At 44.3% G+C, this 27,136-nt stretch overlaps 1 protein-coding gene and 2 pseudogenes across 1 annotated transcript in view; 1 reads left to right on the plus strand and 2 right to left on the minus strand.

Moving 5' to 3' along the window:
• The window catches only part of TMEM178B (transmembrane protein 178B), a 307,161-nt gene that overhangs the window by 44,608 nt on the left and 235,417 nt on the right, over positions 1-27,136 (minus strand). The gene's annotated exons all lie outside the window — the stretch shown is intronic.
• Positions 5,149-5,268, minus strand: LOC136657773 (5S ribosomal RNA; annotated as a pseudogene).
• On the plus strand, positions 7,216-7,329 carry LOC136658231 (5S ribosomal RNA; annotated as a pseudogene).

Here is a 27,136-nt window from a genome sequence, read left to right on the forward strand (position 1 = left end):
AGGTTACCATGTTTTGATGTTAAGAACTTTCAGCCAAGAATTGGTCATTAAAAACAAACTAGAAGCCTGTGATGAAAGAGCTGGCGGGTGACTTCAAATCAATATCTGAACTTCAGCCTTCCTCACCTCTGCGGCTCTTGGCCTTTTGTACCTCTGCTCTCAGCCCTTCTGTCTCCTGTTTCTCCCTGAGGACCCTTGAGTTAGTTGCTAGCCCTTAACAGTACCTTTTTCTTTCCTTATGTCTTTCAAAAGCTATGCTCTGGGATTGACTTGTCACTATTTTCTCACTTGGGGGCGGGGGAGAAATTCATGCAACAATTTGGAGCTGATGATAGTGTTGTCCAAGCCAAGAAGAGTTGCCAATGGTTGGCAACCTTCAGTCTCGAAAGACTGTGGTATAAACCTACAGCACCCGGTATTCCCAGGCAGTCTCCCATCCAAGTACTAACCGGGCCTGACCCTGCTTAGCTTCCAAGATCAGTTGCAATGATTTAGATTAAATGAATAATTGTATCAGTCCTTCAACACATGTCAAGATCGGGGTCCACCTCTGTGGCGTCACTAGGAGAGTGAGGGGGGTATGGATTGCAGCGAGTGATGCATTCAGGGCGGGTGACATCACTATTGGCAAACATTGTGAAATCTTGGTATGTTCAAACAATACCATCATGTTAAATATAAATTATATATAATTTGATGTGCAATTTAATGCAGAATGCAATGAAACAAACCACGTTTAAATATCTGTATTCTATGAAAAGTTATAGCCAAATAACCAGAAAAGGAAATCGCAACTGCCTTATATAAGAAAAAGTGGAGTTCCTTAACATAAAACTGACCAATGAGACTGATTGTTCCAAGAGCCAATGACGTGTTTCTATGACACAGCAGGAACCGATAAGGTGTTAGTCTGAGCCAGCTCTCATTTCCATGGATCTGAGCTAATATTAGAACTCTTACTCAGTTGAGTGAGTGTCATCAAGTTGGCCACTGGGGTTTGGTTGACTACTGACTTGTTGGATGACCTGTACTGTTATATAGTAAAATAAAGTTGCCACTGCATTTAGGCTGTGTGTATGATATTGTGATTTATTCTGTATTGTCTGGTATGGGAGGAGCTCCATTGTGGGGGTGATGCAATGAGCTCTTGCACTGGGTAATGCCACTGGGCCACCTCAAACTGGAAGCAAGGTGGACTTAGGACAGGGTGAACTGAACACTGAACAGGTGTTGGGGCATTTACAAAACCAGCCACCATGTCCAATAAATGGCACCATGTGATGGCTTTCTCAATGCAATGCCATATCAAACCAGTTGTGTGAATCATTTGTCCATTTTTCCTGCTGATAGGCAAATACTAGCACTTTAATAGCAACAAAATTGGCAGTGCTTTCAATTCCGAGTGCTTTCTGTCCAGCAGATTTCGTTACCTAGTATGTGATTTGCAGCTGTCCCTAACCGAGCAAGAGGATGACATAGTCCATGTGATGACTGCATTTAGCTCCATCTGCATCTCTCTGGCTCTTGCTGATGCTTTCAGACACTTGCTTCCTCTAAAAACAAAATGATGGGATCCAACTTGGCATGTGTTTTGAGCCAATCTCATAAGTTCAGCAAGGTGGCATTGAGCAGGTTCCATCTCTAGGTAGCTCCAAACCCATTTTGAATCTGAACCTCATTCTTTAAGGACACATCACATCACTTCCCAGACGGAGACTCCGGAATGACACATAAAAGGTGAAACGCACAACTGCTTCCTACAATACTTTTAAAGTACATCATTGGTTTTAGACATCAACTCCATGTCCTACAATGCACACAATGTAAAGCTGACAGGTTCCATGTCTGCTTTGGGCTGCAGTGGTGCAGATCCTGGATTCTGCTTCTTTAAGCTTGCTTGTACATATCTCTATAACTGATGACTGAGAGAACCTGAGTGAATGTTTGACCAAGCAAAATACAGGGATCCTGTCATTGCGGTTTCACTTATTCGCAATTCACAAATTCGCCCCGTTGCTTTGTTTTCATCTCTCCAACCCACTTCCTGTTAGTGCTTCCTGTTAGTATGCACAGACAGCTCAGAGACAACCAGACACAGGAGACTGAGACGGGAGAATTTCAATCAGAGACAGATAAGTCATTTGTGCAATGGGTAGGGGGGATTTGTGAACTGCTTCTTGTAGGGTTCACTGCTATCAGTGGTTTTTGGTATCTATAGTGGCAACTGGAATCTATCCCCTGCAGATATGGGGGAGGGGCTCTATTCATTGGTTAGTTTGTACTCTCAGAAGAGACACTGTGGGAGCTTGTTGGACAGGATTATATATCATTTCTGCCCAATATTGCATCTACTCAATAGAGACCAAGTGTGTACACCTGCGGGCCAGGCAGAAATGGGTTAAATAGGGGCCATTCTGATGCACAAAGTGGCTATCTTCTTCAAGACAGCAAGTTCAAGAAAGAGAAAAGCATTCATGGTAGGGTAAAAGAAATGTACTCTTAGACATTGTCCACTACTGAACTTACGGGGGAGCACTATCCTCGCAGGTAATGATTTTAGAAGGTTACTGGTGGCCGATGATTTTGTGAAAACTGGAGGGGAATCTGAGGGTGGGGCTTATAGATTTTGGTAAGGCCTCTACACTACCCCATGATCCAAGTACTGGCTTTCCCCATAGAGATTACATTCATTTACTTATGTACTATTGACTGCTGATACAAAATGATCATATTTTATCTAACAATTTTCAGTTTAATGAGTTCTACTTCCTGCACTACTTAATTAGGGAAATAAGGAGTATACATTCCACAGGGCCTAGAAGAGGGGAATAAAGGGGGTAATTTGTACCCGGGCCCAGGGTAAAAAAGGGGGCCCAGGAACCAAAGGAGGGGGGCAAGAAATTTCCTGGGATCTCACATTTGACTATCTACTAAGACTTGTTGCCTGCACAGGATGCTGGGGATACTACCATAAGCATGCAGCTGCAGCTACTGGCAAGCTATATCTGCTGGGCCAAGGAATGCATGCATGACACAGTGTCAAATCTGGGAAGAAATTGGCCTGTTTCAGAAGCTCCTTGACTTGTGAATCTGCTCACCATGAAGGAGTGTATAGGTAGGAGCTCAGGGACACAGCTGCAGGGCTACAATAATATAATAATATAATATACAGTATTTATATACCGCCTTTCTTGGTCTTTATTCAAGACTTTATTCAAGGTGGTTTACATAGGCAGGCTTATTAAATCCACGCAGGGATTTTTACAATTTGAAAGAAGGTTCTTTCTTTCAAGAACCACTACATATTCAAGGTGTTACACTCCGATCTGGTTTAACATTCTGGCCTCCATCCTCCCACGCTCCGAGCAGATGGAACAGCTCAGCTGCAGCTTGCCAGCTGCTTCAAGGTCGCACGGTGCCGGTGGCCTCGAACTGGCGACCTTGTGGATGTTAATCTTCAGGCAAATGGAGGCTCTACCCTCTAGACCAGACCTCCTGCCCTCCTACAGCTGCTGCAGAAGCACGTTTTGGGATGCATAGGACACTTTCCATTCTAGTGTGAGCTAAATATAATGATGCTAATTTTCTGCATGTTTTACTATTTTTCTATATTTAAAAGATTTTAGAGAGACTTAGGAGTGTGTTTGGTTTTCCATATTACTGTATCTAGCTGTCAATGCCACATGGGTGGGTAGACCTAGGCTCCAAAGACTTTTCCAGCTGTCTCCACCCTCCCTCCACCCTGTTTCGCTCCTCCCTGCCCCCATTCTGCTCACCCATCACCACCTTCCCCTGCTCTGTTTCACCAATCCCCCTTTGCAAAGGGGTCCAAAAGAAATTTTGTACCCCCTGATAAAATTCCTCTCAGAGGCCCTGACGTTCCACCCTTTTCACTTCCAGCTCTTCATTGCCTCACGCCTTTTGTAGAGCCCCACAACTCTCAACATCTTTCGACATTATACTTTCTTTCCATCTACCACTGAATACTGGCACAAGTTACAGATACACTCCCTCTGAGGAATGCTCCAACTTTGCCACTGCAGGGCTCCTGTTGTCTAGAAACAGCTTGTGTTTTCCCAAGGGTACATTAAATCAAAACACAGCAGTCTCAGGAAGCAGAATTCAGTCCTTCCCCAGGCACACGACCAGGTCAATTAAAATTTTAGATAAATCCATGGAGGACAGGAAAGGTCCATCAATGGCTATTAGGCATGATGGCTAAATGGAACCTCCACGTTCAAGATAAGCAGAGCTCTGACAACAAACAGGGGACAATTGACACCATTATGTCCTACAGCCTATGAGCTATCACAGGCCTCACTGATCCTGGGTGAGCACTTATAGCACTAGAACAGAGCTCCTTCGCATGCAGAAGTTCCCAGATCCAGTTCCTGTCATCTCCAGTGAAAGCATCTGAGGAGCAGGATTGAGAGGTTCTTCACCTGAGACCTTGAAATGCCACTGACAGCATAGTAGACAATGTTAGAGTGGACCATTGGCCTGAATCAGTATGTCAGCTCCTTATCCTAGCCCCATTGGTCCACAGCACCTGGCAATGGATGGGAGTGCAGCTTGCACGGCCGACAGCTAAGTGATAATCCCCACTATTATAGCCTCTCTTTTACCTGCCGTTGACCCCATGTATAGTCGCGGGGCTAGTTCATGCATACAATTTTTTAGCTGTACACCAAAAGCATTTCCAACATGCCTCAAGGCATGAAGGCAACATGATACAGCAATCTTGTCAAAGCTCAGCAGAGTTACGTAGGTATGCTCGCTGCTCAGAAGGGAGACTGCAAGAAGAGGGCAGTGTGCATTCAAGCCTTGCTTGTAGACTTTCCTATTGGGAGACAGGGTGTTAAGCTTTTGGTCCGATCCAGCAGGGCTATTAATATGGGGATGCTGTGTGGGCAATCTTGAGTTCCATCAGGGAAGAAAAGTGGAAGATAGATGATATGAAGTGGAAGAGGTGAATTGACAAACACATGTTGGCTGACATGTACTGTGTATCATACAAGTACCCTTAACAATAAGTCAGATTTGGCTACAGAGCACTGTTGAGTAAGCCAGGGTTTACCATTGTGTAATGTATGAAATAGTCATGGTTGGCATGGTTGGCAACCTTCAGTCTCGAAAGACCATGGTATAAGCCTACAGCACCCGGTATTCCCAGGCGGTCTCCCATCCAAGTACTAACCAGGCCTGACCCTGCTTAGCTTCCGAGATCAGACGAGATCGGGCATGTGCAGGGCAACAGTTGCTGAAAACAAAAGATACAAAATCCATGTGCAGTACTACTAATTTTTCTGCAAACAAATGACCTGTGCAAAAGTGACAAGTGCCAGCCCCTGTGAGCGCCCTGATGGATCTTGACTGGCAGGAAATGGCAGCTGCGGGCCTGGATGAGGAGGGCACCCTAGTGACTGAAGCGGGGTACCCTCTAGGGGGTGGAGGCTGCACAACCTGGATAAATCTCAGGATGTAAAATGAGCCAGGGCCCAGTTTAGCGACATTAAGACTCAGAGTGTTAATTAAGGGACTTGTGATTTGCCAATGAAAGCACAGCAGGGCATCTCTCTGCCTGATCAAAGGCTCAACTTTCTGATGGAATCTTAAGTGCATGAGCCATGAAATTGCTTTTAGGAAGAAAAAAAAAAAAGAGGAACACAGAGCAATGTGGGAGAGAGAAAGAATGTAATCTTGGAGCAGCCTTCTTTGGAGTACGGCTGCAGTGGGCTAACACTGTAAGACACAGAAGGGCTCACTAGAATCAGTGCAGCCAAGATAGGAAATAATCAGCTTCTTGCCTCGTGAATATGTAGCATCCTTAAGTCTGTCCTTGAGAAAAACAAGAAAGGAAATGGCTAAGGCTGCCATCCTTACCACAGTTTCTTGGGAGTAGGGCTGGGGCTACGCAGGCATAATTCATTCATGGAGGTTGTGGCCATAAGATGTGGTGATAGCCACCAGCTTCTATGACTTTAAGCGGCAATTAAAGAGATTAATGGACTATAAGTCTATCATTGGCTTCTGATCAAGACTGCCCGGTTGAGAGGCAATGTGCCTCTGAATGAGGCGGTACCCAAACTGTACCACCCGAGGCAGCCTGAAAAGCTCATTCCAACTCTATTGATATTGATGTCCTCAACATCCAATTGCCACTTGATTCTTTCCTCAATTCTTCCATTGGAATTTGGGAAGCTGCCTTATCCAGAGTTAGATCAGTGGTCCATCTAACTCAGCACCCTCAAAATCCCCTGGAAGCAGCTTTTCCGGATTTCAGAAAGGGCTCTTTCCCATCTCTACCTGGAAATATGAGGCAGATGTTTCCCCATAGCAGTCCATTCCCCATACCCTTCATCCACAGTTCAAAGCTGTTTGCTTGCATTTATGTAATGCTACAAAGGACCTTCTAGCCCCCTCCCAAAACAACCGGTAGCTTAGCAACAACATATACCCAGCAAGTCAGAAGATCTGTGCTGTTGACATTCTCCATCGTGGAAGCTGGTGCATGAAATAGGAAATAAACAAATACAACCACTTGAATTCTAAGCTCCATTTGAGGAAGTAATGCATCAGAGGAAGAAGGGAAAAAAAAGTGCTCGTCAGAAGTAAAGAAACAGATATGGCTGTTAGCATCTCCAGCCGTGCACGTAGGCAAAGCCTAAGAGACTGTTAAAAGTCACCGTGCACCTCTCCCCCACAAATCTGGTTCTAGCCTGTTGCAGAACGGCGTTGAGTTTACAATATCTCATCACTTCATTGTTCTGTATTCATGCGTCTATTCCTTGAAAAATAATATCTCAGCAGGAAACATAGAGAAGGTTGAGCATCACTATGTGTTTCCCTTTATTTAGTTTGGCTACAGTCGGCCCACATCTCACACGGGCTTCACCTGCATAAATTCAATTACATGCGCTGGGCAAATAAACATGTAAAAAAATAGAAAAACAACAATTTAAATAGTGCAGATGATTCTGCATTCTAAATACATGCCCAGGAGTGAGCCTGAGATTGAAGCTGCTGTTCCCTCAGTCAGGGCTCAGATTCTACTTGCCTCTTGCAGTTTTTAAGAAATAGTAGCTATTTTTCAACGGTAAGGAATTTTCAATGTAATTTTGAATATACATGATTTTGGCCTCATGCACTGACTCTGGAACATAATCCTCACAAAAGATGCAGGCTGACTGAAACTTTGTCCAAGTAGCAACACTGAGCAACTGTTACCCTGCACATGCCTGATCTCATCTGATCTCAGAAGCTAAGCAGGGTCAGGCCTGGTTAGTTCTTGGATGGGAGACCTCCTGGGAATACCGGGTGCTGTAGGCTTATACCATGGTCTTTCGAGACTGAAGGTTGCCAACCAACACTGAGCAGCAGCCAAAAATACAGAAGCCAGCATAAAACATCAGCCACCTTAAAAGGGCCTAAAAAGCCTGGGCAAATGAAAAAAATCTTCATCAAGCAAACAAAAAAAATGCAGTCAGTATTATGTGAGCCTTCCTGGGGAGAACATTCCAAAGACAGGGCACCACCACATAGAAGGCCCTCTCACATAGGCTTATGAGATACAAAGGGGGACAGAGTACCTATACCTTTAACCATTGCATAGAAGAGGAAATTTTGGCAGGTGCAGTTTTTTAAACCCTTCCATGTTGAGCTGCAACTGCCAGGACTCCCTCTTCTATACAATGGCAGTCCATGAGGTGACCCAAGCTGCTTAGGAGTTTCAAAGTCAAGAATAGCATCGTGTGTCAGGGCCTGGAAACAGATCCGAAGCCAGTCCAGCTGTTTAAAACCTCGTCCCACTTTGTAACTTTACTGTTCTTGGCCTTGTGGAGGCTTTAAAAATAAACCACACAAACTAGGTTGCAAAGTGCATTTGCTGGCTCTTCACATACAATGTTTTCTAGGTGTTAGTAGTGTACACTTTAAAACACGATGAGAAAGCATGTTTGAAAACATGTGCCTCATACAGTAGTACATGTACACTCCTTAGAAGTCTGGGACTGGTTATGGCTCTGTTTAATGTACACTCAGTGACAAACCCAAGTAGCTGTGAAATGGGTTTTAACAATCTACCCATGGCCGGTGCATCCATGACGTCAAATGAAGCGGTCATTTAAGCAGCAGATTTGGCAAGAGGTGTCCGCTTGCTTCCACTGATCCTCCTCCATCTTCTCCCAATCCCTAGATTACAACAGGAAGAGGGGGACAGAGCAAAAATGTGAAGGAGAGTTGAGTGGTGGGCTAGAGTGCCAGAGGAACAGGAGCTGGCACAGAACCAAGAAAGGAATGCAGCATTTGGCATGCTGCCTCGGGGGCCAGGGGGTCTTGGGTTGGATCCAGACCCTTGCAATAGCACAAGGTGGGTATGAAGTGATAGCACCCTGAGAAGTGCACAATGAGCTAGCTTATATTCCTTGTTAATGCTCCCTTTGGCGAAATGGACTTCTGTCCTACTGAAATTATGGAGAACATTTTTTTCCTGCCTGTAATTTTTTAGTATTTCTATGCTTTCGAAGTAGTTTTTTCAAAAATAATCAAGTTTAGAAAGAGGACTCCATTTCAAGTGACATCATAACTGTCAGGACATTTGATCAAAAGCTTCTGGTTTAGAACTGACTGAAAACTTCCAGTGAGAGATGAGTAAAAAAACAAAAATACTCCTTCAGTATAGAGGAGTGATGTTTTGTATGGAAGTAGCTTGTTGCCGTTGGGGTCTAATGATCTGCTTGCCTTGTGGGGAGCTGATCACTTGCATTTTTCAATCTTTTTCATCTCAGGGCACACTGAGAAGATGCTAAAATTGTCAAGGCACACCACCAGTTTTTTTGCAGTTGACAAGGAACAGCTCACTGCCAGCCAGGGACTCCCATCCCCCAATGGCTCTAATAATATATGACCCTCCCCCAAACTCCTGAGGCACATCTGCAGACCATTCATGGCACGCAATGTACAGTGGCACACTGGTTGAAAATAGCTGCTCTAAGGAAGAAAGATGGACAGCAGGTGACAGTGGGGCAGACATAGAATCTGATTCTGTAGGTGTGGTTAAGGGTCAAACTAGACATGATCTTATTTCCTATGTTTGTTTTTTTAAAATTGTGTGTGGGAGGAAGTGATAAAATGGTCCAAAAGTGAAGCGGGGAAGAGGGCTTTAGTACTTTGCCCCTTCCACAATTCCAATTCCAATCATGTTCTCCCCGCCCCCTGGCTACAACTGTTACCCTGCAGATGCCTGCTCTTGGAAGCTAAGCAGGGTCAGGCCTGGTTAGTACTTGGATGGGAGACCGCCTGGGAACACCGTGTGCTGTAGGCTTATACCATAGTCTTTCGAGACTGAAGGTTGCCAACCATTCCATTCGGATTCAGGTTAATTCCAGCATAGCTAATGCATCTTCCCACTTGCCTCTCCTATGGCCCCCAATCATTAGTCCTTCACAGTTAACATGCTTGATATTTCTTGGACGAGCCACAGTCAGGTTTTATCTCACAGTTTGGCTCCACAAAAGAGCAGCCTGACTCATGATACGCTTCATTTCAAATTCTGCTCTTGGTTTACACAATAGGGCCAACTCTTAACAAGATCAGGCTGTTGCAGCCACGCAGAGCTGCCAGATATAAATTAAAAAAAAAAAAAGGCAGCAGATATATCATCACTGCCATGCAGCTGTAGTGACGTAAGGATAATGATGAAGTTCTATAAATCCATGATATGCCATAGGACAGAGCAGAGGTCCTAGTGTTGAAAGGGTTGAGGACATATTGACCATATTGGGAAATCCCAAAAGAATTATACTGTGAAGGTATGGCAGTACTAACATGCCTGCATTCTGTTATCAGTCTTGCAACCTGTGAACAGGGTTGCATCTTCCAAACCAGGCTCTCTCTCCTCCATTGATGAGCCTCACTTTTACTTCCCCTTTGAACTCAACCTTGATTGTTCTTTAGACTCTTGCTCCCCAGACTCGGAAAAAAGCAAGAAAATCAATCGTAAATGTATTTGCACTTAAACTGCATTTAAGTCGTGCAATCAGTTCCATTATGTTCAATGGGGCTTACTCCCAGGGAAGTGTGTTTAGGATTGCAACCCCAGAAATCTGCTCATGGCAAGTGTGTGGGGTTACCCAGAGTTGCACACACGAAGATTGGTATTCCCCATGCTTAATGAAACCACATGCTGCAGGAACTTACAACCAAACTATCTGCAGTGTACGGTTTTGTCCAGCAGTCTTACAGAGTTGAATGCATAATTTCCCTTGATAAAGAAGATGCCCTCGAAACACGTTGGGAACCCCAATCTTTGTGGCCACATTCCTGTGTGTGTTTCTATGTCTTTTTCCAGCTGTTTTCGATACTCTTCTTTTATTTGCTTTTCTGTCATCCACAATTGTCTCTGGATTGTACTTTAAAGCAGGAACTGTCCTTTAATTCAGCCCTACGGATCAGTACCACGGAAGCTGCCATCTCCCCTTGCCTTGAGGCTAAGTAGGTGAAGCCACCTACAGGCTTTACTTTCGTTGGGGGCTATTTTCTGGATTGCTTCAGGCAGCCTTGACACCCGCATATGGGGAACAGGCATCAGTCAGTAAAGACTGTGTGCTATTAATTATGACTGAAATAATTAATGTGATTAATTGAACAGAGCTACAGTTCGTGAGTGACATCCATCTTGTCTCTCCAGCTGCCACCACTGGGACTTTGTGATCTCTCCTACTGCCTCCTTCCTGCCTCTTCCCTGTGAGGCCTCCGCTATCCCTTCACATTTGCAACCAGTCTACCTGATGTGATCTGCCTGCCTATGCGTAGTGGGAGGGAGGGAGGAAAATGTGAGGAATTTCGCTACTCCAGCATTACACAGGGGCCCTGGCCTCACTGATTGCAGTGAAGAAGGTGGTAACTAGGGAGAGGCCTTCTTCATAGCAACATCCTGCTTACTGAACAGTATCCCCAGGGAGACTTCTTAGTCTTAGTCTTCTTAGTCTCTTACTGTCTGAGGCACCAGGAGAAGACTTCATTTACCACTATTTTAACCTCTGAGAGAAATGTTTATCATTGTATTTGTATTTTATTTCATAAGCTCCTTCATAAAATGTGCTCTCACTGAAGAGTGGGCATTAAACAGATAAAGTAAATAGACATGTTCATTTTTAACCAGCTATTCCTGCAAGGACTTTCGGGTGGTGTACACGGGGCACTCCTTTTATTTGCACACCAACTTCATGAGGCAGATAAGCTGAAAGACACTGGTTACAGACACAACCGGTGGCTCAGTAAGTTTTGTGGGTGCACAAGGAATGGAAGCTGGGTCTCTTCAACTGGAGTGTAACAGTCTAACCACAAGCACCTGTATTTGGAGCCCACGTTCCACAGAGAACAGACTAGCACACAGTTTCTCAATGTTTGTCCTCCGCCTTAGCACTTTACATAGTTCACCTATTCAAAGTACCACCAGAAGTAAGTGGAAATGATGTCATTTCCAGTCACATCTGAGTTGGGAGGCCAGATGCGACGTGACAAACACCAGTAAGAGGCTCAGGGTGGATGAGAGGGCCTTTTCGAACATGGAAAAGCATGCTTTAGAGCTCTGCCCACCGAGCCGAGCCTCCTACCATTGTTTGTTGTGTCACCTTCCTGGTCTTGCTGCCAGGCAGCTGGTGTCCAGTCCCGCAAGTACCACCAGACACCACGTCAAGTACCACTGATGGTACCCGTACAACTGGTTGAGAAACATTGGACAAGCATGTTAAAGTATTCAGGGAAGAGGAGAGAGGCTCTCAGGTTGATTGCCTCATAGGTGAGAATGAAAACGAAATGAACTGTGGTTCAGAATAAGCTGAGTGTCACAGAGATGGGCTCTTCTCCCTCCTTGCTGTTACATCTGCAGAGAGGAGTGAATAGAAATGGGGATGCTGCTTTGAAGTGGGGATGCTCTTTGGAAAGATTCGGGTGCTGTGAAACATGAAAGTTCTTTCCTGTGCCATCCTGTTTGAAATAAAGTGTGAAACTATTTGGAGTCAGAGGTCTGCTCAGTCAGAAAATTAAAAATACCAATGTTGTCACCAGAATGGAAAATTCCCAACTCTGGGCATGAAGAAGGGAGAAACCCAGCAGGTGGCCATTGTCAAGTTATCTGATGTGTATGGGGTTTGGAAGGACAATAACCAGGTGCTGTCCATTGGGAATTATGCCAGATGCTTGAGAAGAAGGGGATACCTGCCAGGAATATGATTGAGCAAAACCTTGGGGTGATTCTGACTCAGCAGAATTTAGGACGATTTGATTGGGCTGGACTATGAGGGGTTTTAGCTATATAAATAGGAATGGTAAGCCTATAGAAGTGTGCTGTGCTCCACACCTGGATACTGCAACAGGATGCTCTGCTCAACTGAACACCAACCTTGCAGAGTGGAACTTTGAGAATGGATCATGTAGTATCTAGGTAGTTCATTGTTTTCCTGCTGCTTTTAAACTGTATGTATTCACTCACTGGATGGAACTTTCCTTTGAGAGTCCCCAGTTTGGTGGTGGTGGAATTTTCCTAACTAACTAACATGAGAAAGTTTTAACAAACTGTTTTAAGCAGTGGCGTCGCTAGGGGGGTGCATGCCGCACTGGGTGATGGGCACAGGAAGGGTGGCACCACTACTAACCAACTTTTTAAAAATCTTGATATAATACCATTATGTTATATATCACTCGATGCGTAATTTCATGTGGAATGCAATGAAATAAACCACATTGAAATATCTCCATTCTAACAAAAGTTATAGCCAAAAAACCAGCAGGAGCGGGGCAATGGTGCATCACTATGTCCACTGTTGCCTTGTCCACATTATCATGGAGATAATGTCCACATGTCAAGGCATGTCCACATTATCATGGAGATAATGTGCTGGCTTCCCACATCTGGTGACAAAAACCCTAGTGACGCCACTGGTTTTAAGTAAAGTGCTGGAGTGTGTGTGAATTGCTTGACCAGTGAGAAATTGAGCTGCCTCCAAGAACTCTTGGAAGGTTTAGATGAAATACCGAAGAGACCCAACTATCTCCCTCCTTTCTGCCTACAGCTGAGCCAAGAGGCACCAGAGAGGTGCAGACATCAGGAAGGAGGCGAGAGGGAAAGCACTCAGTGGTTTGCGAGCAGACAGTGTTGCAAAGAGGTGGGGATGTGGGCTGTTTAAGCTTGGAGCTTGTGCAAATTGTGCTCCCTAGGGCCCAGGACACTCTGGATACCTCTCGCCTGATGGGCCTGACTGTTATACATCAAGAGAGATTAGAATGTTGCCACAGTTGCATTATACTCTCTAGCTATGGATCAAATCTTATACTGCCCTTCAGCCTATTGCACTACATCATCTGATAGCCATTCACCAATTGTCCATTAAAGACAGGCACAGCCATTCCCTGGAAGACCATGAAACTTGCATCCCCTTATATTAGGACACACCTTGTCTCAGTGTTACACTCTCTAACCGTGAAGTCAAGTAGTGCTTATATATGAAAAATTATTTTATTCTCCTTTTCCCAAGTTCAGTACCTCCTCTTAGCTGTTGCAGCTCTGGGGAAAATTCCAGGGATCTCAGACCAGAGGATCTGACAGAGACTGTCAACATTTTTCTTTTTGTTGCCCTTCAGTGCTGCCCCAACAGAGAACCAGAAGGCCATATTGCTGTGACCATTCCAGCAGGCAAGGTAAGGAGCTCACAGGGGACTAATCTGCTTCTGACTTGGCCCTAGCTCCTTGGTCTAGGAGTTGGTCATCAGTTGCAGACTGAGTTGCTCTCAGTTTGCCCATCTCCACTAAACTGCCTGCCTGTCTGCATCTTTGATGCCTTCTTTCTTACTGGCTCAGCTATCTATCTAGTCAGTCCCTGCTTTCCTCCAGGTCAGTCGCAGTTGCACCCCAAGCAATACCTGCAGCCATTGTTTAGTGCTTAGAATTTAGCTCAGCAGTTTTCCCCAGTGACTCCAGACCCTTTAACCCCTTTTAGAGCCAGTGAGATATGAATGGCCCAGTAAGGAGGTAGAGCAGAGGTTACCAAGAAGACTTGAAAATCTCTCCGCATTACTCGTGCAAGGAAAGCGCCCTACAGGTAGACCACAGCTGCGATACAAGGACACCTGCAAGAGGGATCTGAAGGCCTTAGGAGTGGACCTCAACAGGTGGGAAACCCTGGACTCTGAGCAGCCTGCTTGGAGGCAGGCTGTGCAGCATGGCCTTTCCCAGTTTGAAGAGACACTTGGCCAACAGTCTGAGGCAAAGAGGCAAAGAAGGAAGGCCCACAGCCAGGGAGACAGACCAGGGACAGACTGCACTTGCTCCCAGTGTGGAAGGGATTGTCACTCCCGTATCGGCCTTTTCAGCCACACTAGACGCTGTGCCAGAACCACCATCCAGAGCGCGATACCATAGTCTTCTGAGACTGAAGGTTGCCAACAACCCCCTCATTCTCAGATTTCAAGAAGTATGAATCATCACTAAACCTCAGATTAATTATATGCTGATAATAACTAGCTCATCCTGGCCTTACTGCTAGAATCATTATCATTAAGTCATTTGAACTCAGCTTGTCAATTCATCTGGTTGACTAGTCATCTGTTCACCTATCTTCAGACACACTTTCCTTTCATTTCTTTAACATGTCTTTGTTTTCCCAGCCTCTCATTTTTTTTCTTTTGGTCTATTCTTTGAAGTCTTGACATATTTAATCTCATGTCGACAAGGAACACAGTGTACCAACCTCACATTCAGGGATCCAAACATTTCACTGCCCCCCTTGGAAAAAGCTCGCCATGTGACAGGTGAAATGTCAGAAACCATTACCAACTGAGAGAGGCTGGGTAGCCCAGGGGAACTATCCAGACTGTGTTCCACGATTATGCTTCCAAGCATGTGAGGATCAGTGGGGGATCTGACGCACAGGCATGTATTTAACCAGATGTGTGTGAAGCACATAGACACAGCTCTGTGGGAGGAAAAGATGTCACAAATAACACTGACGGACCTGCATCTGGATCATTTTAATCTAAGTTGTTACCTTTATCTAGCACCTGTCTTTTAACCCATTTTTGCCCACAGATGTACACATTTGGTCCCTGTTGTGTATATGCAAAGCTGGGTAGAAATAGCATAATTTGATTTCGAGCCGCCGTTGTGTTTTTGTTCAACCATTACTTTTACGCTGCCAGCCACTTTGAAAAACAAAAGTTTTATTTACTATTTAAACATTATAGGTTGTTCCATCCATGTCCACCTGTCTCTTCCCCACTGCCAGTAACCAATCTGTTCCTTTCTGGGACAATCAGTGAGCTCTGATATTTGAAGAGAGCTCACCATGCCCACCTATTCATCTGATAAATAATGGGCTGATTCATGCAACTGACGGTATTTTATTTATTAGATGCATATACTCCTTGTTAGCAACAGGAACTCAAAGCAGTTTGTTGTTGTTCAGGCATTAAGTCTTGTCCGACTCTTCGTGACCCCATGGACCACAGCATGCCAGGCCCCCCTGTCTACCACTAACTTCTGGAGTTTGTCCAAATTCATCTTCATTGCCTCCGTGACACTATCTAACCATTTCATCCTCTGCCGTCCCCCTTCTCCTTTTCATGCCCACAGTTTATAACATTTTAAAAGTCAATTTTAATTTCTTTCCCTTTCTCACCTAATCCCAAAACCTTGGGTCTCATTATGGGGCATGGTGTTGCTGTAGCCCATCCCTCCCCAATTTCTTATATCTCCCCGCCCAACACTTTGCAACCAAGGAAAGAAAATCTATACCCTTATGCTTAGCTGCCGAAGTATTATCCTAAATCCGGGGTGTCCAAAGTTTTCGGCAGGAGGGCCACATCATCTCTCTGACACTGTGTCAGGAGCCGGGGGAAAAAAGAATTAATTTACATTTCAAATTTGAATAAATTTACATAAGTTTACATAAATTAATATACCAGAGGTGGAACTTATATGAATGAATGAAGGTCTTGTAATAGCTCAAGGCCTACAAAAGGCCTTCCACAAAGCAAGGCTGCCCTTTTCTTTGCTGCCGCTACTGCATCACAGACGTGAAACAGCAAGCAGTGGAGGGAGCCCTCATCCCACAGCTAACGCAAGAGGTCAAACAGTTACCCTCATGCTGAGAGTAGTTGTGTCGGGCCAGTACGGGCTCCAAAAAGTTTCTGGAGGGCCAGAGGCTCACTGGAGACTGGGGTGTCCCTGAGGGCCGCATTGGGAGTCCTCGAGGGCTGCAAGTGGCCCCAGGGCCGGGGTTTGGGCACCCCTGTCCTAAACTATCATTCCTACACAATGGCTTTGTGCAGACAATAATTTTTCAGAATGATATTCAGATATGGCACTAGTCTTAAACTTGCATGAGGAGTGTGATCATTGTATGAATACTAAAGGAAGGCAGAGTAAACACCCTTACTTCCTTAATTAGAGAGAAGACCAAGGGCAAATCCACAAAGTTTAGTTTTCTTTAGAGGAGAGAGCAGTGGAGTCTTATCATGTCGTTGCAATATATGCAGCTCAGGATTGCGCTGTAATGTCCCAATCCTATCCAACTTTCCAGCACTGATGCAGCTGTGCCAATGGGTCGCTCACTGCATTCGGGGGGGGGGGAAGTCACCGAGGCCCCCTTAAGGTAAGGGAACCTCTCTTCCCTTACCTTGGGGCTGCACTGCGGCTGCATGGGTGCTGGAAAATTGGATAGGATAGGGCCCTTATGTATCTCACTATTAACAGAATTCTGGACGTGAGCTGAGAGCAGGAAGACACTGAACACTGAATCCTTTGATTATGCAGCAGTAATTTGTGTCTGCTCATCTGAAAGTAGATTTCCCTTCCTTCCCCTTTGCTTCTCTCAAATGGAGAGCCAGAATGCTCTCTTGTTCAGGAACTGCATTTTCACTCTGCCATCTGCCATGAGTAAAGGATGAAAATTGTACTGTTTAGTAGGAAGTGAAAAGATAATTTGCTTGAAATGGTTTGGTGAAAAGAGGCCATGAAATCTGCTGAACGGGAGCATTTAATATGGCGAGCGAGAGAGAGAGAGAGAGAGAGAGAGAGAGAGAGAGAGAGAGAGAGAGAGAGAGAGAGAGAGAGAGATCTTACATTTGCAAGTATAGCTCTGAAGTCTTTGTTGTAATACTTGTTCACTGACCAGACAGAATGAGAATGGAGGTCCAGTGGCCACACAATGCCTTTGTTTGAATGTGCTTGAAAACAGTGACCAGCTAAGAAAGACCACTGGGGATGGGGGGACCTATGGAGGAGAAGAGCTCAGATTTAAATCCCAACACCGCTATTTTTATCGGTCTCCACATTTTATCTATTTTACCACATGCACGAACAGAAAGGACAAATTAGATCTCTGATGTTTAAATATTGGGAGCAGTTTTTCAGTCCATTTTTTAAACTACCCTCACTATTATCATTGTTTCCTTTAACAATCTTAGGCTGCAATCCTACCCACACTTACCCAGGAGTAAGTCCCATTGACTATCATTGTTAAAAGATATACATAGTAGTCTGTTAAAAGTACAGCTAAAAATAAAATATTGAAATGAATGGGGTCCCACCTGAAATTGGTTCACAACCCACCTAGTAGGTGCCGACCCACAGTTTGAGAAACACTGACGTATTAGATAGAGAAACATCAAATAATTACAAAAATGAAATATGAGTAAAACAAACTCAGTTGTTGTCGGCTGTTGGTGAAAGCTGGTGTGTCACCCAAATCGGCATGGCATGTCACTTCTGACACACGTGTCATAGGTTTCTCAACTCTGGTGTGAAGTGATGCATGTTGGGGCAAAAAAATAACATATACGCTGAGGGAGTCTGAACCAAGAGGAACGAAGAAAGAGATACTGGGATCGTAATATCTCTGCTAACTGACCAAAGAGGCACTTTTAGAAATAACTGCCCCCCTTTACCCCAGCACAGTCTTTCTTTCTAGGGACTGCTTCCTGGGGTACCTTCTGCATATTTTTACTGTGAGTCTTTTGACAGGGAGCCATTTAGTTACTTGATTTTCTCTCTAAACCGCTTTGTAAACATTTTTGTTGAAAAGCGGTATATAAATATTTTTATCGCTATTACTAAAAATAATGGATAGCTCAATGAAAAATTCAGCTCATTATGTGGTAGCTGTGAAGAAGGCAATTCCATGCTAAGAATCATTAGGAAACAGATTGAGAATAAAACTGCTAATATTATATTGCCCTGATATATATCTGTGTATAGATATTCATTTGGAATACTGCGTACAGTTTTGGCCACCACTTCTCTAGAATGGCCCGACTCAGTAGGGATTTTTAATATGTCTTAAGATACTGCCTTATACCGAGTCCATCCATCTAGTCCAGGGTCTTGAAGTTTTTCAGGTTTTAGGAAGAAGGCATTCTGATACCTACCTGCTGTCTTGTTCCTTTCAACTGGAGATGCCAGGCACAGAACCTGGGACCTTTTGCATGCAAAGCATGCACTCGACCACTAAACTATGTCTACTTCCTAAAGAAAAGACAGATTGCTCTGCACAGATTACTCTACAAATCATGGCAGTTGACTGTTTACAACATAATCGGACACTTTCATCAGCTTTCTGAGAATCTCAGAGCTGGTTCACAACTGCATGTATTTCACTTGATTTACCTACCCTTGGATTGCAGGACAACGAGGTGAGAATGAGGAGGGAGAGTGGTCTGTAGTACTTCAGACTGTCAATAGGGAGATTCTAATTTTCAGTGCTACTTTTTTTAAAAAAAGCAAAACAAAACCTCCCTGCAAGTAAAACCAAAACAAACTAGCACAGCAGGATGAAAAGTTCCCAGCCCTGCCTTTTTCACATTGTGCTAGTTTTCTATTTGTAGAGTTACTTTTTAATATAAGGGCTGCAGTATCCCCCATGTGTATGCCTTTCATAGTATCCTCTGTGTGCCCCTCAAGGTTCTACCACCTAACGCCCACCTCATTATGTTGCAGGTATGGATGATCCATCCTTGACTGTTCTATAGTGACAGTTCTGTTTAATGTATGAACTGGTTTCAATGATGTCAGAGTTCTATCTCTAGCATTAGATCTAGGATGAGCCATTCACACATGGCAGACATCTCTCAAGGTTGCACTCATCATGTGGCGAACAAGCACTTGTGAACCAACTGCAGCTCTCAAGACTCCCAATATTACATAATAAGCTCCTATGAAAGAGAAGTATGGATACAGTCTTCCCACTGATGAAATTATCAGGTGCTCAAAGTGCTCAACTTTCACCATGTCCTGTTTCTGGTCCTTAGTTAGTTCTTCAGAAAAATATCTAAAATGTATGAGTACTATCTTCTCAGACATCAGAAAACAGAGTTTAATGGAACAGAACGCCAAGGTTATTCTTATTTCAAGCATTGTATCTTCTAAAAATACAATAAAAATCCTCCTGTTCCTGCTATCCCTCTGTCCATATGTACCAACTTTTTGATACTTGGTTGGTTGGCAACCTTCAGTCTCGAAAGACTATGGTATAAGCCTACAGCACCCAGTAGTCCCAGGCAGTCTCCCATCCAACTACTAACCAGGCCTGACCCTGCTTAGCTTCCGAGATCAGACAAGATCTTGATACTTGCCAGTTCTAAAAATGCAAGACTAAAGTTGAAGCGCCTCCCCCATAGCATTTCCAGCATATGTTAAGCATACGTACTCCCTTGAATATGCAACCAGAAGGTATTTTAACCACACTTCAAGCCCAGCAGTGAAGGTAGCATATAATTAATTATTTATTAATTAACAGTATTTATATATAGACCAGTGTTTCTCAAACTGTGGGTTGGAAACTACTAGGTGGGTCATGAGCCAATATCAGGTAGGTCCCCAGTCATTTCAATATTTTATTTTTAATATATTAAAAATATACTTTTAATATAACTTGATGCTACACTGGTATGTGACTGCATTTGGGGAAATGTTACAGATGTATACTTAACAGGCTATTGTGTATATGCTTGTAACAATTATAGTAAATGGGACTTATTTCTGGGTAAATGTGGGTAGGATTGCAGTCTAGGATTGTTCAACATTTTCCTGCTTGATGATGTTACTTCTGGTCATGACATCACTTCTGATGGGTCCTGACAGATTCTCATTCTAAAAAGTGGGTCCCGGTGCTAAAAGTTTGAGAACCACTGATATAGACAAACAACACAGAAGTACTTAACTTCCTGTTGCATAAAGATCATTGCTGTTTGGGTGCAGATATAATTCCCTTTCCATGCTGGTCCTGCTAATCCATGTATACTAGCACCAATGGATAGGGGAGTGGTTTTCCTCCCAGAGGGTAAATTATGGGTAACTAGCATTACCAGTGCCAACCACCCACCAGATGTACTATTTGAAAGCACTCCTAGGGATCATATTTTTCATGGATCAAGTCCTCCTAAACTAGGACAAGAGATGTTTGCCCAACTTGTTCTTAATTACCTCCACTGATGAAAATTACTCTGAACCACAAACAACCTTTCCAGTATTCGATTGCCCTTAACAGCCAGAAACTTCTTCCTAATGTCCAACATAAATCTCTGTACAGTACTGCCATTTGAGTCCACTATTTTTTGCATTGATCACAGCAGATGGAGAGGCTGCTTCTCAGTCTTTACTATGGCCATGTATTTGAAGTGTGCTCTGTCTTTGACCAGCCCAAAATAAATAAACCCAATTCCTTCTGTCTCACCTTATATATTATGTCACATTCTCCACATCTCTAATCAAGGTCTTCTAAGCCAGTTAGCTTTTTAAAGGAGAGATGTCATATGGAAAGTTCTTCTCTGGCTTGTACTAAGGACATCATTTTTCAGAGCTGAACTGATGCTTGTCTTAACAGCTGTGGAAGCTTTAGGGCTGTGGGTTTGAAAGAAATAATCTATTCTGAAAACCATCAGGACCTGATCCTGCCTGGGGTCTTGAACAAAAGACCTGCAAGATGTCAGGAAAGGATTCAATCTGAGCATCACCACCTCCAGGCCAAAGGAGGAACTGCAGGGATACTCATCAGCTCAGTCAAGGAATTCTCCTTGCACTCATTGACCAGACTGAATCAAGTGATAATAAAGGTTTCATTTCAAGGGACAGGAGTGAAGGGTGCTGCTCCTGCTAGCTACAGAATACCATTGTCTGACTTCTCCTCTTCTGAATTTGCCCTGCCCCACCTTCAACAGCTCAATGAGTTTGAGAATAACAATGGGCATCTCAAGGTAATGCAAAGCTGAAATAACCCTGATGATCAGTATAGACAGTGTTGATAAATCAGGAACTGATACCCAAAGACTTCCCATCAGGAAGGCAAGCAGTAAATGTGTGCTTGCCTGCAGAGTTGCTGCAATGCCATGTGACACCAGCCTATTGCTTTGTCAGGTACTTTGGGCTACCTGGAGCATGAAAAGTGCTAAATTGTATTCCCATCACAGCACTGCCATCCTTCATTGCTCCAGTTAACTCTTAATGACCTGGGTCGCCACACTTAGGCTTTGGGACAACCAATGAAGACTACACTAGACACCCACTATAGGCTGGCCACAGGATTTTTGACATTTGGTTATAGATATGTGCAAAGTCTCCAGCAGGGATATGATCGGTACACTGAATCTTCAGTGCCATGATTTAAAAAGCAATCCACAAGCTTGGCGTTGACAATAAATATTGAAGACCCTGCTCCATAAAAATGTATAATGCATGCCCGGAGAGGTTCAAATTTGATTTTTGATTGAATGACAGAGTTGTAAGACACATGAATATAGCCTTTCCCAAACCATTGTCCTTATTCAGCGTATGCTGCACAATGACCCACAAACACAATTCCTTCCAGATTCAACCATACTCGTTTTAGTTTTTCAATTTCCCCCAAGGATATTGGGTGGATTACAAGAATACTGTAACACTGTACTGTATACTGTACTGTATACAGAATACTGTACTGTAATACAAGAATTACAAGACTACTTCTCCAGGTAACAAAACCTGGTGCTCAAGGTAGTACTACAACCAGCACTATAATCAGTACTATAAGCCTTTAGAGATCCAAAGGAGTTAATCCCATTCAGCATGTCTGTCTAGGATCACATAGCTCTGGAATCCACCAAAAATCCAGCCAAAAGAAAGAGTGGAAATTGCCATTGGACTATTGAAGGAAGAGGAGTTGCTAAACTCTGAACCTGGGGTTAGCACCTCAGACTTCTGGATGAAAAGGTCCATCTCTGCCACCCAAAACTGTTTATTCTCCAAAAAAACTGGAGAGGGCAGAATTGAGGACAGGTTCCATGCTGCAGCAATAGCATTTTGAATTCTTTCCACTTTACTTTGAAGTCTGGCAGTCATGATGTCATACTAGAACTTCACGGCACTTTGAATTACTTCTGCTGTTCCTGAGTGCTTGCAAAGTCCCTGCCTCCAACTAGCTGTCTCTTCCCAAAGACTTTCTCCTACTGAAGACCCCACTGCCTGTGTCTTCATGGCCACATCCTGCTGCTGTTTGCCCTCTGCTCCAGGGTCAGGTCTCCAGACCTTCTCAGGCCCCCCCTGTGGGCAGAAGAGGACACTTAAGAGCTAAGTGCTGGTTAATTATCCTGAAATTATCCTGAAATAGCCTTGGAAGAGAATTAGGGTGGCAGGAGAAGACTAGTTTCAGCATTCTAAATGATCTCGATTCTTACAACAGCAGCAAATGCAAAATGAAACAAAATAGAGCGAGTGAGCCCAAAGCCATTCTGTTCAGTAATGTGCCACGGCTTATTAGGAAGGGGTTACAAGCTGCTTTCCAGTATACTTGTTCTGGAAGAGATAAGCTGACTAGTGGGAAATCAATCACTATGAATTTTGATAGCAATGCCTGCTGAAGTAATTACTTCAAACATCAATAATTCTGTTCACCTGCTAGAGGAATTTTCAGTCATGCTGAAGGTTAAATGAATGCCACGGGGCTATTGAGTGTTTGTTTGCAGGGAAATTTTTTCTCCCCCAGTGTTTTGTTTCCACTTTCCCTTTTCTTTTTCTTTGTTTAAATCCCCCTTAAAAGTGCTGATGGAACTGAACTGTCACCGTCCCTCTTTCCCTTTGTCAAATTGTCAGGCTGGCTTTGCACAGATTAGCGGAAACAGTCTCCACCGAAAAAAGAGATTACCTCGCCCACAGAATTATTTCAATTATTCCTGTCAGAAATGCCAAGTATCTTTGAACTCCAAACTATAGGAATAGGTCTCCCGGGAGGTAGAGCAGGAGGAGCCATAAGAAAGGTGGAGCAAGAAGGGAGGGGCAAGAAAGGAACAAGGCTGTCATTCTATACTGTTTCCATGCATAAGAACAGGGGTCTCCAAACCCTGGCCCGGGGGCCAGATGTGACCCACGGCTAGCCTCTATCCAGCCCACAGCCAGCCTCTGTTCCCCTGAGAGCCTCTGGCCCGGATGTCCAAACACAACCAGAGTTGTGCTTGTGGGGTGGGGGAATGGGGGTCCATTTAAGTTGGACCGTATTGGTGCTTGGAGAAATCCTGGACATTTGTTTCCATTTATTTATTCATTCATTCATCTAAGTTCTGTCTCTAATGTATTTATTTAAATTTTATATTTAATTTTTTTTCCCCGGCCCTCAACACTGTGCCAGATATTTGATGTGGCCTTTCAGCTGAAAAGGTGAGAGACCCCTGCAAAGAAGAATGATGGTGACCTGCCTTATACAGTTGAAGGATAACAAAAACGGCAATGCATTCTACAAATTAAAAGTGTTACATCAGTGCTAACAGCAGTGTCGTGTACAATGCCAGTTTTAAGAGGGTGATGCCGCTTGAAATAAACGATTACACCATGTGAAGGTTTGAATTATAACGTGACTCCCTGATCAACTGCTAGAATTTTTAGAAGGCTGCTATGTCCACGGACTCAGGAACACAGGGCCAGGACTCCCACTTGCACCTCCCCGTGTGACCTGCTGGGAAGTGCTATTGCCACTCTTTCCACCAGAGTGTCTGAAGGCACGCAAGGCAGCAGCCTTGTTGAGGCTAAACGGATCTGAATCTGCCAATGCATGGATGGGAGGCAGCCAAGAAACCCTTGGGAGGCCACCTTGAGGTTGCAAGCCTATACTGCACACGCTAGCCTGGAAGTAAGCCCCACTGAACAGGGTGAGACTTACTTCTGAGTAGACATGCATAGGCTTGAGTTGTCAGTTTCATTATGAAAGGAAGTGGGGACACTGACAACAACATCTCTCTTTTGCAACTGAGGACTAGCCAGAACCCTCTTCAGAGTGGAGGGAGATTTAGTCCAAGAGCTTCCATGTACCGATCTCTCCCATCACTTACAAAAACCTGACACAATGGCAATATGAGCTTCCACAGCCTGTCAATTTTATAGACCCTTCTTTTGCCACCATGCCCATTAGCTTTAAAAGCTGCTTTTTGAGTGACATGCGAGCAACTGTGAATTTTAAGGACCATAATCCCATCAAACCCACTGAGAGTGTGAGTGCTTCACCTAGTTACATATATAAAAAAGCACAGGATAAATTATAGCCCTGTTATCCAAAAACCAGTGTGATCTTTTTTAAGTCATGCCATGCCTGATCTGAGTCCTGAGTCCTACTCAGGCTTGCAGTTGCTCCTCTCGCCTCCCTTCCCAATCTCTTGGACCATCCCCCTGCTGCCAGCCTCTAAGTGTTACCCAAGTCTCCTGCTGCTCCCTCCTCCTCCCTTTCCCCAGGATTCTTCAGATCTCCCACTGCTGCCTCCTCCTATCACCAGACTGTTTACAGGCCCAGAAGCTTGGTTTTGGTGGCTGGAGCTGCAGAGTATATATTATTATTGTACCACAGCTCTCAGCTTCAGCAAATTTCTTTCTGCTGAAGCTCTTGCCTCCCTCTGCCATTTTGAAACTTGAAATTCCAGCAGACTTGGCAACATTTGATGGATATGTTTATTAGCTGAAGCCTCATCAAAACTGATGCACGTTTAGCCCAATGGGCTGGTTGTAAACAGAAACAAGAACTGGTGCTGAGCCAAAATCCCCTCCACCCTGCCAGGTTATCACCCTGTTTTCAGACTGAGTTATGCGGAGGATTTTGAGGATTTGTGGGGGGGGGGGTCTAAAGTTTGGCTCTCAGAAATGTTCTATTACACATGCCTACAAAACTGAGGGTCAGAAAAGTTTTCCCCACACTTTATGGTGGTTTGATATGAATTTGGGGTGCCAGTTCCAAAAATGGCATCTGTTAACATAAGAACATAAGAACAGCCCCACTGGATCAGGCCATAGGCCCATCTAGTCCAGCTTCCTGTATCTCACAGCGGCCCACCGAATGCCCCAGGGAGCACACCAGATAACAAAAGACCTCATCCTGATGCCCTCCCTTGCATCTGGCCCTCTGATAGACCATTTCTAAAATCAGGAGGTTGCGCATATACATCATGGCTTGTACCCCGTAATTTTTCCTCCAGAAAAATCTTCTGGATTTTTCCTCCAGAAACGTGTCCAATTCCCTTTTAAAGGCGTCCAGGCCAGATGCCGTCACCACATCCTGTGGCAAGGAGTTCCACAGACCAACCACACGCTGAGTAAAGAAATATTTTCTCTTGTCCTAACTCTCCCAACACTCAATTTGAGTGGATGTCCCCTGGTTCTGGTGTTATGTGAGAGTGTAAAGAGCATCTCCCTATCCACTCTGTTCATCCCCTGCATAATTTTGTATGTCTCAATCATGTCCCCCCATTTTGCCCTATCATGTCCAGTTTTGGAGACAGAGGTATAGACTCATTAGTGAATGGTTCAAGCAGCTTTCTCATGAGGAAGCCATGGGGTAGGCTTCCTCATGAGGAAGCTGCTTGAACCATTCACTAAAGAGGCTATGCCTCTGTCTCCAAAACTAGACATGATAGGGCAAAACGGATGCCATTTTTGGAACCAGCGCCCCAAATAAACTCAGGAATTGGTGTAATGTTTAAGGAAGCAAAATGTGTGTTGGCCTGTGTTATGAGTCCGCACCACCACATCACATCACTATGTCATCACACAGCACTCTGCTGAGATGATTTGTGGGTAAAAAATGGCAGTTTCCATTTTTGTACCTATGTGCATTTACCATGAGGCTACATAATGATACAGCATTGTGATGAGAGGGACTGAAGGTTGAAAAATGGCAACTGCCCAGCAGTCGCTAGGAGGAGCATCACCATTAGGAAACAGGAAGTGATGGTAAAAAAAAAAGTCAGTTTGTTTTGGAAGTGATTTGGAAAAAGGGGTGATTTGGAAAGAATCTTTTACTGACTTTGTTCTGCTTCCGTGGTTAACATAGGGCTGAGTTGAATGTGCTCCACACATAAGAAATCAAAAAACTATTTAGGGCTGAACTGGAATTTCTCAAAGGAGAATGTCAGGCTCAAGTTGTTTGGGGTGATGGGTGGGATAAAGGGCTTGATCATTCATTGTCGTATCGATGGGGAGCAAGAAAATAATTCCAGCATAACTTGACTTTTGGGTCCTGAATTTCTTGTTTTCATTCTGAAAAGATTTTGGAATCATTTGAGTGTTCAGCAGAAGGTACCCAGCGGATGACTTTTATGGGCCAGGCAGATCTTAGGGCAATTTGACCAATTTGGAGGGCCCCCACACTGGGGTGGCAAGCGGGGCTCCCAAAGCTGCAGCTGGCACCTCACTTTGTAACTGATGCTCTGACATGGAATCTTCCATGTGAGGTGTTGTGAGGTGTCGCAGCGATAGTGCAGTAAGCAGAGCATTGCAGCTGGGCAGCGCTCCCTCCCACCTGCCCCTGAGTTCGATTGGCTTGAAATTGCTCCCCCCCCCACTGACTGGTGGTGATGCTGCTGCTGCTGGGTGCCTGGTGAGTGGGGAGGGATGCAAAAATGTTTTGCATTGGGCCCCCCTTCTCCTAAAGCCAGCTCTGATGGGCACAGTGATTCTAAAATTCTGCACATGGATGCACATTCTGCACATGGATGGGCTTATAGAAACCAAAGGAGCTAATCATTAGAAATGGCCAAGGAGCATCACCTTTATAAAATTAGGACACAATCCTAACCAGGTCTACTCTGGAGTAAGTCCTATTTTGTTCAATGGGGCTTACTCTCAGGAAAGTGTGGT

This window comes from Tiliqua scincoides, chromosome 7 (assembly GCF_035046505.1).
Source record: "Tiliqua scincoides isolate rTilSci1 chromosome 7, rTilSci1.hap2, whole genome shotgun sequence".
Lineage (NCBI taxonomy): Eukaryota > Metazoa > Chordata > Lepidosauria > Squamata > Scincidae > Tiliqua > Tiliqua scincoides.